Genomic DNA, 15,982 nt, shown 5'->3' with positions numbered 1-15,982 from the left:
CAACGAGGTCTGGAGGGCAGCTTTGAAAATGTGTTATATTTCCTTGCCATCAAAATTGGCTAAATAATTTGTCCTCTATCTATTGATTTTATAATTTTCGATGCTCCCTGACTGTCTTGCTTTCCTTTCGGTGATTATTAGCGAGCTGGTCAAGAAACTGTATGAATGTAAGTCCATTGTATAATTTCTACACACAAAGTATATTGAGTTTGTTTGATTATGTTTGACCCCCCTGCTGTAATGTGTGCTGTCGTTGCATTGGTGAGTTACTGATTAAGTGATCGCTCCTGGACAGACTATACGCAAGACTCCAGTTAGTGAATGAGTTGTTATCCTGAAAGCATGTTTTAGGCTTTGCTCTCCTGCAGCGTGTCATATGATGACTCTTGATATCGCAAGGTGTAATATTGGTCATTTATGGAAATCTTAACATCTGAATCACAGTGGTTGGAAATGTTTCTGTTTTATAGAAATCACTTTCACAATCAAGCTAAATTATACTGAAAGATATGGTGAGTTTTCTTTTTTAAATATGTGATTATATTTCATATGTGAAATTGTGACTGAAATGCTTTGTTTCTTTTTAAAGTCTATGGACTTTTTGAGTTAGAAAATTGCTTGGATTTCTGTATTTATTTTAGTCGTTAAAATGGACCGTCTGAAATAATCGGAAAGAAACATGGTAACATACCATGGGTTCATCATGTTAGCATCTCGAATGTCTGCATAAAATGGGTGTATCCATCCAGATTATAAGTATGTAATTAGCTGTTATGCAGAATTCTAACATGTTATGTGTCATATGAGTAAACATCTTATGGTGGTGCTTATGAACTAGTCATAAGGGTATCGTTTATTATACCATATTGTAACAGTATGCATAGACTTTATGGATGATAGCTCAAGATCAAGTGTTTAGCTTTTAGTTTTTTCATCTCTATTACAGTGACCTGTCATAGAAAACACTGGATATTCAATCATATTATTCAACATTCCACTCAATCACCATTACTATCTAAAAAATATAACCCATGACCTGTCATAGATCGGTTTTGTTTGTTTGTTTTTGTGTGCACTAACACATTTTTTTGCATTACCAAGTATGATTGTATGATTCTATTCTTGAGCTGTTCTTGCTCTAAAGCTGTCTTGACAGCGCCATTCTGTTGTCATCAACACTGCATACATTGTGTGCTTCACTGACTACATGAATTGAAATCTGCCTTGCTGTTACGATTAGAGCAGTAGCAAGACGCTGTCCCACTCGTACTGAAATCTCTGGCTAACGCACAAAAGTAGTCCTGAACAAATATATAGCAACGTTCTACAAGTGTGTCTTGGCATTATCTCACTGGTTTAGCTCAGTTCAAAAAGAAACCTAATGTATGTTTTTCTGTCCTGTTTTGATCTGTAGAATGTATCTTAATTCGATTTATTCATGGTACAGTGCCTTGCGAAAGTATTCGGCCCCCTTGAACTTTGCGACCTTTTGCCACATTTCAGGCTTCAAACATAAAGATATAAAACTGTATTTTTTTTTGTGAAGAATCAACAACAAGTGGGACACAATCATGAAGTGGAATGACATTTATTGGATATTTCAAACTTTTTTAACAAATCAAAAACTGAAAAATTGGGCGTGCGAAATTATTCAGCCCCTTTACTTTCAGTGCAGAAAACTCTCTCCAGAAGTTAAGTGAGGATCTCTGAATGATCCAATGTTGACCTAAATGACTAATGATGATAAATACAATCCACCTGTGTGTAATCAAGTCTCCGTATAAATGCACCTGTACTGTGATAGTCTCAGAGGTCCGTTAAAAGCGCAGAGAGCATCATGAAGAACAAGGAACACACCAGGCAGGTCCGAGATACTGTTGTGAAGAAGTTTAAAGCCGGATTTGGATAAAAAAGATTTCCCAAGCTTTAAACATCCCAAGGAGCACTGTGCAAGCGATAATATTGAAATGGAAGGAGTAGCAGACCACTGCAAATCTACCAAGACCTGGCCGTCCCTCTAAACTTTCAGCTCATACAAGGAGAAGACTGATCAGAGATGCAGCCAAGAGGCCCATGATCACTCTGGATGAACTGCAGAGATCTACAGCTGAGGTGGGAGACTCTGTCCATAGGACAACAATCAGTCGTATATTGCACAAATCTGGCCTTTATGGAAGAGTGGCAAGAAGAAAGCCATTTCTTAAAGATATCCATAAAAAGTGTTGTTTAAAGTTTGCCACAAGCCACCTGGGAGACACACCAAACATGTGGAAGAACGTGCTCTGGTCAGATGAAACCAAAATTGAACTTTTTGGCAACAATGCAAAACGTTATGTTTGGCGTAAAAGCAACACAGCTCATCACCCTGAACATACCATCCCCACTGTCAAACATGGTGGTGGCAGCATCATGGTTTGGGCCTGCTTTTCTTCAGCAGGGACAGGGAAGATGGTTAAAATTGATGGGAAGATGGATGGAGGCAAATACAGGACCATTCTGGAAGAGATCCTGATGGAATCTGCAAAACACCTGAGACTGGGACGGATATTTTTCTTCCAACAAGACAATGATCCAAAACATAGAGCAAAATCTACAATGGAATGATTCAAAAATAAACATATCCAGGTGTTAGAATGGCCAAGTCAAAGTCCAGACCTGAATCCAATCGAGAATCTGTGGAAAGAACTGAAAACTGCTGTTCACAAATGCTTTCCATCCAACCTCACTGAGCTCGAGCTGTTTTGCAAGGAGGAATGGGAAAAGATTTCAGTCTCTCGATGTGCAGAACTGATAGAGACATACCCCAAGCGACTTACAGCTGTAATCGCAGCAAAAGGTGGCGCTACAAAGTATTAACTTAAGGGGGCTGAATAAATTTGCACGCCCAATTTTTCAGTTTTTGATTTGTTAAAAAAGTTTGAAATATCAAATAAATGTCGTTCCACTTCATGATTGTGTCCCACTTGTTGTTGATTCTTCACAAAAAAAATACAGTTTTATATCTTTATGTTTGAAGCCTGAAATGTGGCCAAAGGTCGCAAAGTTAAAGGGGGCCAAATACTTTCGCAAGGCACTGTATATACACTACCGTTAAAAGATGGAGTCACTTAGAAATGTCCTTGTTTTTTAAAGAAAAGCAAATTTTTTGTCCATTAAAATAACATCAAATTGATCAGAAATACAGTGTCGACGTTGTTAATGTTGTAAATGACTATTGTAGTTGGAAACAGCTTATTTTTTATGGAATATCTACATAGGCATACAGAGGCCCATTATCAGCAAACATCACTCGTGTTTTCCAATGGCACGTTGTGTTAGCTCCAAGTTTATAATTTTAAAAGGCTTATTTGATCATTAGAAAACCCTTTTGTTAGCACAGCTGAAAACGGTGGTGCTGATTAAAGAAGCAACAAAACTGTCCTTCTCTAGACTAGTTGGAGCATTTGTGGGTAAAGTGGCTGTTCCACTGGATGTCATAAGGTGAATGCACCAATTTGTAAGTCGCTCTGGATAAGAGCGTCTGCTAAATGACTTAAATGTAAATGTAAATGATTACAGGCTCAAAATGGCCAGAAACAAATAACTTTCTTCTGAAACTCATCAGTCTATTCTTGTTCTAAGAAATGGCTATTCCATGCGAGAAATTGTCAAGAAACTGAAGATCTCGTACAACGCTGTGTACTACTCCCTTCACAGAACAGCGCAAACTGGCTCTAACCAGAATAGAAAGAGTAGTGGGAGGCCCCGGTGCACAACTGAGCAAGAGGACAAGTACATTAAAGTGTCTAGTTTGAGAAACGTGCGCCTCGCAAGTCCTCAACTGGCAGATTCATTCAATAGCACCTACAAAACACCAGTCTCAACGTCAACAGTGAAGAGGCGACTCCGGGATCCTGGCCTTCTAGGCAGAGTTCCTCTGTCCAGGGTCTGCGTTCTTGTGCCCACTTAAATCTTTTATTTTTATTCACCAGTCTGAGATATAGCTTTTTCTTTGCAACTCTGCCTAGAAGGCCAGCATCCTGGAGTCGCCTCTTCACTTTTGTCATTGAGATTGGTGTTTTCCGGGTACTATTTAATGATTCTGCTAACGAGACATTGGAATTAGCTAACGTTCCTTTGAAATACAGGAGTGGTTTCCGATAATGGGCCTCTGTACGCCTAGATATTCCATTAGAAATCTGCCGTTTCCAGCTACAATAGCCATTTACAACAATAACAATGTCTACACTGTATTTCTGATCGATTTATGTTATTTTAATGGACAACAAATGTGCTTTTCTTTCAAAAACAAGGACAACTTTTGAATGATAGTGTGTGTGTATATATATATATATATATATATATACTGTGAGTATACGTTGTGTATATCTGCAGTGTACACACACTGACAAGAGAATAAAACCTGCGCTGTGCGTGGGTTTTGACTTGCCGAGAACTTTGCCTAATAGAAACTAAGATAAAATGGTTTTCTGGTAGATGTGAAGTAGAGATGGGAAGTATGAATAAAAAAGTATTGCACAAAAACATTCAAGATTTGTGAAGTTTACTCTTTTAAAATAGTTTTTCCTCTTGATGAAGCCAACAAGAACTACATCAACAACTGGACATGCAAGGCAAATAGGGGACCATTGGTGAGTGGAACATACAGTAGTTTAGGAATCTATCTTGATGAATAAGCTAGCTAGCTTCAGGGGTTCTTACTGTCTTGGTTGATAACAACCTACACTATGTATATTAAAGTATGTGGACACCCCTTCAAAATAGTGTATTTAGCTATTTAAACCACACCCGTTGCTGACAGGTGTATAAAATCGTGCACACCTGTAACGATCTGAGTGAAATGGGTGAGGAGTCAAGCGCAGAAAGCAGAGAGAGTTCAGGTGAGTGCTATTTTAATGCACCGACAAACGGCGAACATAAGCCAACCCTCACAAACACACAGGGCGTAATGAATACAGAAATGCCCCCAAACAGGGGGACTTAAACGGTCTAGGGAAAACCCACAAAATGGGAAAAACACAAAACCCATAGACGTGCACACAAGTATACTAAAACAGATGGTCACAATAATTAATCCCGCACAAGGAACTCTGCGGGCCGTCTGACTAATAAAGCCTACTACCTAATTCAAAACAGGTGCACTCAATCAACACATAAGGAGGGGGAGGAAATAATCAGTAGCAGCTAGTAGGCCGGCGACGACGACCGCTGAGCGCCACCCGAACGGGAAGGGGAGTGTCCTTCGGTCGGAGTCGTGACAGTACCCCCCCTTGACGCGTGGCTCCCGCAGCGCGCCGAGGCCGACCCGGAGGACGAGGCGCAGGGCGATCCGGATGGAGGCGATGGAAATCCCTCAACATTGACGGATCCAAAATGTCCCTGGTGGGTACCCAGCACCTCTCCTCCGGACCGTACCCCTCCCAGTCCACGTGGTACTGCAGGCCCCTCACCCGGCGTCTCGAGTCCAGAATGGCCCGTATCGTATACGCCGGGGACCCCTCGATGTCCAGAGGGGGAGGAGGGACCTCCAGTACCTCACCGTCCTGTAGGGGACCAGCTACCACCGGCCTGAGGAGAGACACATGAAACGAGGGGTTAATACGATAATAGGAAGGGAGTTGTAATCGATAACACACCTCGTTTATTCTCCTCAGGACTTTGAACGGCCCTACACACTGCGGCCCAAGCTTCCGGCAGGGCACGCGGAGGGGTAGGTTTCGGGTCGAGAGCCAGACCCTGTCCCCTGGTACAAACACGGGGGCCTCACTGCGGTGGCGGTCAGCACTCCTTTTCTGCCGTCCACTAGCCCGTTGAAGGGATTCCTGGACGGCCCTCCAGGTCTCTTTGGAGTGCTGCACCCATTCCTCCACCGCAGGAGCCTCGGTCTGGCTCGGATGCCACGGTACCAGGACCGGCTGGTACCCCAACACACACTGAAAGGGGGACACATTAGTAGAGGAGTGGCGTAGTGAGTTCTGGGCCATTTCAGCCCAGGGGATGTATCTCGCCCACTCCCCTGGGCCGGTCCTAGCAGTACGACCGCAGAAACCTACCCACCTCCTGGTTTACTCTCTCCACCTGCCCATTACTTTCGGGGTGATAACCGGAGGTCAGGCTGACTGAGACCCCCAGACGCTCCATGAACGCCCTCCATACTCGGGACGTGAACTGGGGGCCCCGATCAGAAACGATGTCCTCCGGCACCCCGTAGTGCCGGAAGACGTGGGTGAATAATGCCTCCGCAGTCTGTAGGGCTGTTGGGATACCGGGCAACGGGAGGAGACGGCAGGACTTAGAGAACCGATCCACAATCACCAGAACCGTGGTGTTGCCCTGAGACGGGGGGAAGGTCGGTCAGGAAATCTACGGATAGATGTGACCATGGCCGTTGTGGAACGGGGAGGGGTTGTAACTTCCCTCTAGGAAGGTGCCTAGGAGCCTTACTCTGGGCGCATACCGAACAGGAGGAGACATAAACCTTAACGTCCCTAGCCAAGGTAGGCCACCAATACCTCCCCCGAAGGCTCCCCACTGTCCTCCTCACCCCAGGGTGACCCGAGGAGGGTAGGACGTGAGCCCACCGAATCAGTTGGTCCCGAACACCAAGCGGCACGTACCTCCGCCCCGCCGGACACTGAGGAGGCGCGGGTTCAGCCCGTAACGCCCGCTCGATGTCCAAGTCCACCTCCCATACCACCGGTGCCATCAGCTTTGAGGCCGGAAGGATGGGAGTAGGTTCGGTGGACCTATCCTCTGTGTCGTAAAGGCGGGACAGTGCGTCCGCCTTCACGTTCTGGGAGCCCGGTCTATATGATAAAGTGAACCGGAATCGAGTGAAAAACATGGCCCACCTTGCCTGCCGCGGGTTCAGTCTCCTAGCTGCCCGAATATACTCCAGATTTTGATGGTCGGTCCAGATGAGAAAGGGGTGCTTAGCCCCCTCAAGCCAGTGTCTCCACACCTTCAGAGCCCTGACCACCGCTAACAACTCCCGGTCCCCCACATCATAGTTACGCTCCGCTGGGCTGAGCTTACTCGAGAAGAAAGCGCAGGGGCGGAGTTTTGGTGGCGTACCCGAGCGCTGTGATAGCACGGCACCCACCCCAGCCTCGGACGCGTCCACCTCCACTATGAATGCTAGAGAGGGGTCCGGATGCGCCAACACGGGTGCATCCGTGAACAGCGCCCTCAACCTGTTGAAAGCTCTGTCCGCCTCTGCTGACCATCGCAACCGCACCGGGCCCCCCTTTAGCATTGAGGTAATTGGAGCCGCTACCTGGCCAAAACCCCGGATAAACCTCCGGTAGTAGTTGGCAAAACCCAAAAACCGCTGCACCTCTTTTACCGTGGTTGGAGTCGGCCAATTACGCACGGCCTTACTGCGGTCACCCTCCATCTCCACCCCCGAGGTGGAAATGCGATAACCAAGAAAGGAGACGGCTCGTTTGGAGAACACACACTTCTCAGCCTTGACGTATAGGTCATGCTCCAGCAGTCTACCAAGCACCTTGCATACCAGAGACACATGTGCGGCGTGAGTGGCTGAGTAGATCAGAATGTCATCGATATAAACAAACACTCCCTGCCCGTGCAGGTCCCTGAGAATATCGTCTACAAAGGATTGAAAAATGGCTGGAGCATTTTTTAACCCATACGGCATGACGCAGTACTCATGTGGCCCGATGTGGTACTAAATGCAGGTTTCCACTCGTCTCCCTTCCGAATACGCACCAGGCTATACGCGCTCCTGAGATCCAATTTTGTGAAGAACTGCGCTCCCTGAAAGGATTCCACTGCCGTAGCAATGAGAGGTAGTGGGTAGCTGAACCCCACTGAGATGGCATTTAGACCTCTATAATCAATACACGGACACAATCCTCCCTCCTTCTTCTTCACAAAAAAGAAACTCGAGGAGACGGGTGAAATGGAGGACCGAATGTACCCCTGTCCCAGAGACTCCGTGATATATGTCTCCATAGCCAACGTCTCCTCTTGGAACAATGGGTACACGTGACTCTTGGGAAGCGCAGCGTTACCCTGGAGATCTATTGCACAATCCCTTCCCGGTCGATGTGGTGGTAATTTAGTCGCCTTCTTTTTACTAAAAGCGATTGCCAAATCGGCATACTCGGGGGGAATCCACCGAGGTGGCACCGACGGAAACTCCCAGACACCTTCCAGAACACTCCTCTGACCACCCCTGGAGAACCCCCTGTTTCCACAAAATTTTAGGATTGTGCCGGGCCAGCCAGGGAATCCCTAACACCACTGGAAACGCAGGCGAATCAATAATATAGAGACTGATACGCTCCTTATGATTCCCCTGCGTTACCATGTCCAGTGGGATCGTGGTCTCCCTGACCACCCCTGACCCTAATGGCCGGCTATCTAGGGAGTGCACGGGAAAGGGAGAATCTATCGGCACAAGCGGAAAACCTAATTTAATAGCAAGTCCGCGATCCATAAAGTTCCCAGCTGCGCCTGAATCGACTAGCGCACTATGCTGGGAAGAGGGAAAAAATTAAAGAAAAAAAATCAAGACAAACATGTGACCAACAGGGGGTTCTGGGTGAGTTTGGTGCTGACTCACCTGGGGTGATCGAGAAATGTTCCGCCTGCCATCTCGACTCCCAGACGGACCCCCCCGGCACCGATCGGCCATGTGTCCTCTCCGACCACAGTTGGTGCAGAGGGAGCCTCCTCCTCCGGTACCCCTCGGCAAAGCCCCTCCCAACTCCATCGAAACAGGAGTGGAGGTGCTGGGTCGTGGAACACACAGGACCCTCTCCGAACGCCCGCGGGCAGCCAGCAGATTGTCCAGTCGGATGGACATGTCAATTAGCTCATCAAATGAAAGAGCGGTGTCCCGACACGCTAGCTCCCTTCGGACGTCCTCCCGGAGACTACACCTGTAGTGGTTGATAAGGGCCCTGTCGTTCCACCCGGATCCTGCTGCCAAGGTACGGAACTCCAACGCGTAATCCTGGGCGCTCCTTTTCTCCTACCGAAGATGGAATAGTCGTTCTCCCGCCGCTCGGCCATCTGGAGGATGGTCAAACATGGCGCGGAAGCGGCGAGAAAACTCAGGGTAGTGCTCCTTAGCTGAGTCTGGGCCATTCCAAACTGCATTTGCCCACTCCAGAGCACGACCCGTGAGGCAGGAGATGAGGACATTCACCCTCTCCGCTCCCGAGGGAGTAGGTCTGACGGTGGCCAGGTACAGTTCTAGCTGGAGTAAGAACCCCTGGCACCCTGCTGCCGCTCCATCATAGACCCTCGGGAGCGTAAGACGGAGGGTGCTGGATTCGGGAGATGGGGAGTCCTGAGGAGGGAGGGCCGAAGGTGGAGAGGGGAGACCGCTTCTCTTCCATTGGTCCATTCTCTCCATCACCAGATCCATCGCCGTTCCGATCCGATGGAGAACGGTGGTGTGATGTAGAACCCTCTCTTCAATCGATGGGAGGGGAGTGGCTGTTGCTCCTGCTGACTCCATTCCAGTGGTGCGGGATTCTGTAACAATCTGAGTGAAATGGGTGAGGAGTCAAGCGCAGAAAGCAGAGAGAGTTCAGGTGAGTGCTATTTTAATGCACCGACAAACGGCGAACATAAGCCAACCCTCACGAACACACAGGGCGTAATGAACACACAAATGCCCCCAAACAGGGGGACTTAAACGGTCTAGGGAAAACCCACAAAATGGGAAAAACACTAAATCCATAGACGTGCACACAAGTACACTAAAACAGATGGTCACAATAATTAATCCCGCACAAGGAACTCTGCGGGCCGGCTGACTAATAAAGCCTACTACCTAATTCAAAACAGGTGCACTCAATCAACACATAAGGAGGGGGAGGAAATAATCAGTAGCAGCTAGTAGGCCAGCGACGACGACTGCCGAGCGCCACCCGAACGGGAAGGGGAGTGTCCTTCGGTCGGAGTTGTGACAACACCGCCATGCAATCTCCATAGACAAACATTGGCAGTAGAGTGGCCTTACTGAAGAGATCAGTGACTTTCAATGTGGCACTGTCAGGATGCCACCTTCCCAACAAGTCAGGTTGTCAAATTTCTGCCCTGCTAGAGCTGCCCCGGTCAACTGTATGTGCTGTTATTGTGAAGTGTAAACATCTAGGAGCAACCATGGCTCAGCCCCGAAGTGGTAGGCCACACAAGCTCACAGAATGGGACCACAGAGTGCTGAAGCGCGTAGCGTGTAAAAACGTCTGTCCTCGGTTGCAACACTCACTACCGAGTTCCAAACTGCCTCTGGGAAGCAACTTCAGCAGAAGAACTGTTAGTCGGGAGCTTCATGAAATGGGTTTCCATGGCCCGAGCAGCCGCAAACAAGATCACCATTAGCAATGCCAAGCGTCGGCTGGAGTGGTGTAAAACTTGCCGCCATTGGACTCTGGAGGACTGGAAATGCGTTCTCTGGAGTGATGAATCTGGGTTTGTCAGATGCCAAGAGCACGCTACCTGTCCCAATGTATAGTGCCAACTGTAAAGTTTTGTGGAGGAGGAATAAAGGTCTGGGACTGTTTTTCATGGTTTTGGCTCCTTAGTTCTGGTGAAGTGAAATCTGAACGCTACAGCATACAGTGGTGACATTCTAGATGATTCTGTGCTTCCAACTTTGTTGCAAGCAACCCATTCAGCCATGGCAGATTCTCTCGGTCTACACCCAGTATCTGCCCACGGGAGATATACAGTATTTAACCCTCAGGGTGCCCATAGTAATGCAATTATTATTTACACCACAAGATTCACAAGGTTCACCTCCACACACAGTAGGATAGACGTGTTGTAGAATAATGGCAGGTGTACAAGCTTCCCACGCTGTGGTACTGGAGACATATTTACCAGACAAATATTAGCCTTTGTAGCATGTAAAATAAATATACCTCTAGCACTATAGCCTGGTCTGTTCCTGCTTCAGGCATTATTCTACAACAACACATCGGTATGCCCTCCCAGGTCACACATGGCTGCGCCCCTTCCCAGTCATGTGAAATCCATAGATTAGGGCCTAATGTATTTATTTCAATTGACTGATTTCCTTATATGAACTGTAACTCAGTAAATCATTGAAATTGTTGCATGTTGAGTTTATATTTTTGTTCAGTATAAAAAAAATATTTTTAAAATAACTATTTAAAAATAACAATATTTGAATTAAACAAAATACATACAAAGAAATAACGACATGAACAAAGGGAAGTTATATTAAAATATATTTATTTATTAAAATAAATAGATTTTTTACATTTATTTTAAGTAAGAAATAAATTGGAAAATCATCCAGATTTTCAATGGGTGATTGTTGACCAAGCAATAGGCACTCAAGGTGTTTTTGAGGCCGCCGCCCTGGTTGTCAAGGTTGGCCTGTCAGACAAATATTGCCCAACCAAAGCCCCTATTGGTCACTGAAGCAAATTTTTGGTTGTAACTTCTCATTCTGGCCCGAGAATAGAACCACATCTGTGGTTGGAACCACATCTGTGGTTGGAACCACATCTGTGGTTGGAACCACATCTGCTTCTGAATGGAACCACATCTGCTTCTGAATGGAACCACATCTGCATTGCAGCTACTCTTAATTTTTTTCTGATTTAGAATAAAACTATTGAATACATGATAGTTTCAAAGGATTGTCTAAATTATGAGGGATGCAGTGCAGTCCCTTTTTATAGTTCAATGGGTATGACGTCACAAGGGATTTGCATTGTTGGTTGTTGCATCAAGTGAATGTGATTACGTCATTGCCGAGGAAAGCTGTAAATAGCGGGTTCAGCCGCTCAATCTGTATAGTTTGAAATATCGTCTATCATCATATTACCAGGACGCAGACGCTCCTCTCGTGCTCGCACAGTCCCCAGGAGGCTCAGACCCAGGACTGTGAGGGAAGGAGGGGTTAGACTGTGTGGGGGCAGAAGGAGGCATTAGGCTGTGTGGGAGCAGAAGGAGTTATTAGGCTGTGTGGGGGCAGAGGGAGGCATTAGGCTGTGTGGGGGCAGAAGGGGGCATTAGGCTGTGTGGGGGCAGAAGGAGGCATTAGGCTGTGTGGGGGCAGAAGGAGGCGTTAGGCTGTGTGGGGACAGAAGGAGGCATTAGGCTGTGTGGGGGCAGAAGGAGTTATTAGGCTGTGTGGGGGCAGAGGGAGGCATTAGGCTGTGTGGGGGCAGAAGGGGGCATTAGGCTGTGTGGGGGCAGAAGGAGGCATTAGGCTGTGTGGGGGCAGAAGGAGGCGTTAGGCTGTGTGGGGGCAGAAGGAGGCATTAGGCTGTGTGGGGCAGAAGGAGGCGTTAGGCTGTGTGGGGGCAGAAGGAGGCGTTAGGCTGTGTGGGGGCAGAAGGAGGCGTTAGGCTGTGTGGGATGGTCTGTTGGATGTTTCAGATTCAGACCCATTCTGATATGATGAATTGCTTACAAAGATCTGACTAAGCATTTACCAACGTTTAGGACGTCTTTTTTTTGTCTTTATTTTTGGTGCAGTCTGGACCGGCCTTGATTTCAACATCTAAGGATTTCAATTTTGGTCGGACCTGGGCCAAATCTGAATTAATAATAGATGTCTATGTTTGGTTAAGATTTTGTCGGATCTGGACCGGCATTGATTTCAACATTTACAGAAGTCCAGTCCAGACCGGCGTATATTTGGCCCAAACATAGACATCTATCAGATTTGATCTGGTCCAGACCGGCCTTGATTTGGCACAAACATGCACGTCTATCATTGGTTCAGATTTGGTCTGGATCAGACCAAATCTGAACCAAATAAATGCATCTACGTATGTTTCACAAGTTTGGACGGTACAGTACAGCACAACAGAGCTCAGTAGAATACAGCAGAATGCATTACATTATACCAGTGGTTCCCAAACAGTGATGGGGCGTGAAGGGTCGGCAGGCAGGGCACAGGGGTCCTAATCCAATTAAATAAATAATAATAATAATAATTTTACGGAACTCAGTCCGGCTTTCAAATTACTCTTGAAAGTTGTAATCGTAGAAAGCACAAGGTGCAATTTCAAAATTGGGTAGTGCATCATCAGTTTTTCTCTTGTCATGTTAGTCATTGAATACCTTAGAAAGTTATCTATAACTTGTCAGAAACGTTTTTTAGTAGCTAGGCTTTTCATCCCATAGAATTGGTTGTAATGTTTGAGTCACTCAACTATCACATGTATAGAATTGCAAGAAAATGAGCTTTAAAACATCAAAATGTTCTCTGCACCCCATGACAAAATGCGTACAATTACAGGAAATAAGCTTTCAGCCTGCAAAATGTTCTCTCTGCCAACAAGAGGGGTGGGAACCGTTTGTGTCGTGAACAGTGCTTGTGCCCATAGAAATACATCCTCTTTTGACCTCACCCTCTCACCTTCCCCCTACTCACAAGGCAGGCAATACGCTTGACCTCATCTTTACTAGATGCTGTTCTTCCACTAACCTCATTGCAACTCCCCTCCAAGTCTCCGACCACTACCTTGTATCCTTTTCCCTCTCGCTCTCATCCAACACTTCCCACACTGCCCCTACTCGGATGGTATCGCGCCGTCCCAACCTTCGCTCTCTCTCCCCCGCTACTCTCTCCTCTTCCATCCTATCTTCTCTTCCCTCTGCTCAAACTTTCTCCAACCTATCTCCTGATTCTGCCTCCTCAACCCTCCTCTCCTCCCTTACTGCATCCTTTGACTCCCTATGTCCCCTATCCTCCAGGCCGGCTCGGTCCTCCCTCCCGCTCCGTGGCTCGACGACTCATTGCGAGCTCACAGAACAGGGCTCCGGGCAGCCGAGCGGAAATGGAGGAAAACTCGCCTCCCTGCGGACCTGGCATCCTTTCACTCCCTCCTCTCTACATTTTCCTCCTCTGTCTCTGCTGCTAAAGCCACTTTCTACCATTCTAAATTCCAAGCATCTGCCTCTAACCCTAGGAAGCTCTTTGCCACCTTCTCCTCCCTCCTGAATCCTCCCCCCCCTCCCTCCTCCCTCTCTGCAGATGACTTCGTCAACCATTTTGAAAAGAAGGTCGATGACATCCGATCCTCGTTTGCTAAGTCAAACGACACCGCTGGTTCTGCTCACACTGCCCTACCCTATGCTCTGACCTCTTTCTCCCTCTCTCTCCAGATGAAATCTCGCGGCTTGTGACGGCCGGCCGCCCCACAACCTGCCCGCTTGACCCTATCCCCTCCTCTCTTCTCCAGACCATTTCCGGAGACCTTCTCCCTTACCTCACCTCGCTCATCAACTCATCCCTGACCACTGGCTACGTCCCTCCCGTCTTCAAGAGAGCGAGAGTTGCACCCCTTCTGAAAAAAAAACCTACACTCGATCCCTCCGATGTCAACAACTACAGACCAGTATCCCTTCTCTCTTTTCTCTCCAAAACTCTTGAGCGTGCCGTCCTTGGCCAGCTCTACCGCTATCTCTCTCAGAATGACCTTCTTGATCCAAATCAGTCAGGTTTCAAGACTAGTCATTCAACTGAGACTGCTCTTCTCTGTATCACGGAGGCGCTCCGCACTGCTAAAGCTAACTCTCTCTCCTCTGCTCTCATCCTTCTAGACCTATCGGCTGCCTTCGATACTGTGAACCATCAGATCCTCCTCTCCACCCTCTCCGAGTTGGGCATCTCCGTTGATTGCGTCCTACCTGACAGGTCGCTCCTACCAGGTGGCGTGGCGAGAATCTGTCTCCTCACCACGCGCTACCACTGGTGTCCCCCAGGGCTCTGTTCTAGGCCCTCTCTTATTCTCGCTATACACCAAGTCACTTGGCTCTGTCATAACCTCACATGGTCTCTCCTATCATTGCTATGCAGACGACACACAATTAATCTTCTCCTTTCCCCCTTCTGATGACCAGGTGGCGAATCGCATCTCTGCATGTCTGGCAGACATATCAGTGTGGATGACGGATCACCACCTCAAGCTGAACCTCAGCAAGACGGAGCTCCTCTTCCTCCCGGGAAGGACTGCCCGTCCATGATCTCGCCATCACGGTTGACAACTCCATTGTGTCCTCCTCCCAGAGCGCTAAGAACCTTGGCGTGATCCTGGACAACACCCTGACGTTCTCAACTAACATCAAGGCGGTGTCCCGTTCCTGTAGGTTCATGCTCTACAACATCCGCAGAGTACGACCCTGCCTCACACAGGAAGCGGCGCAGGTCCTAATCCAGGCACTTGTCATCTCCCGTCTTGATTACTGCAACTCGCTGTTGGCTGGGCTCCCTGCCTGTGCCATTAAACCCCTACAACTCATCCAGAACGCCGCAGCCCGTCTGGTGTTCAACCTTCCCAAGTTCTCTCACGTCACCCCGCTCCTTCGCTCTCTCCACTGGCTTCCAGTTGAAGCTCGCATCCGCTACAAGACCATGGTGCTCGCCTACGGAGCTGTGAGGGGAACGGCACCTCAGTACCTCCAGGCTCTGATCAGGCCCTACACCCAAACAAGGGCACTGCGTTCATCCACCTCTGGCCTGCTCGCCTCCCTACCACTGAGGAAGTACAGTTCCCGCTCAGCCCAGTCAAAACTGTTCGCTGCTCTGGCCCCCCCAATGGTGGAACAAACTCCCTCACGACGCCAGGACAGCGGAGTCAATCACCACCTTCCGGAGACACCTGAAACCCCACCTCTTCAAGGAATACCTAGGATAGGGTAAGTAAGGGTAAGTAATCCTTCTCACCCCCTTCTCCCCCCAACAAGATTTAGATGCAAGTGGCTGTTCCACTGGTTGTCATAAGGTGTATGCACCAATTTGTAAGTCGCTCTGGATAAGAGCGTCTGCTAAATGACTTAAATGTAAATGTAATGTTCCCCAATGCTGGAAGGAGGGCCTGAGTGAAAAAAGTTTGGGAACCCCTGCATTACAATACAGTACACAGGGCAGTAAAAGTAGAGTAAACTATACTGTACTGTACTCTACTGAATAAAACACTACTGTCCTGTATCGTACCGTACTGTGATGTTAAAA

Source organism: Oncorhynchus keta, chromosome 18, assembly GCF_023373465.1.
Source record: "Oncorhynchus keta strain PuntledgeMale-10-30-2019 chromosome 18, Oket_V2, whole genome shotgun sequence".
NCBI classification, from domain to species: Eukaryota; Metazoa; Chordata; class Actinopteri; order Salmoniformes; family Salmonidae; genus Oncorhynchus; species Oncorhynchus keta.
This window is presented reverse-complemented; position numbering follows the sequence as displayed.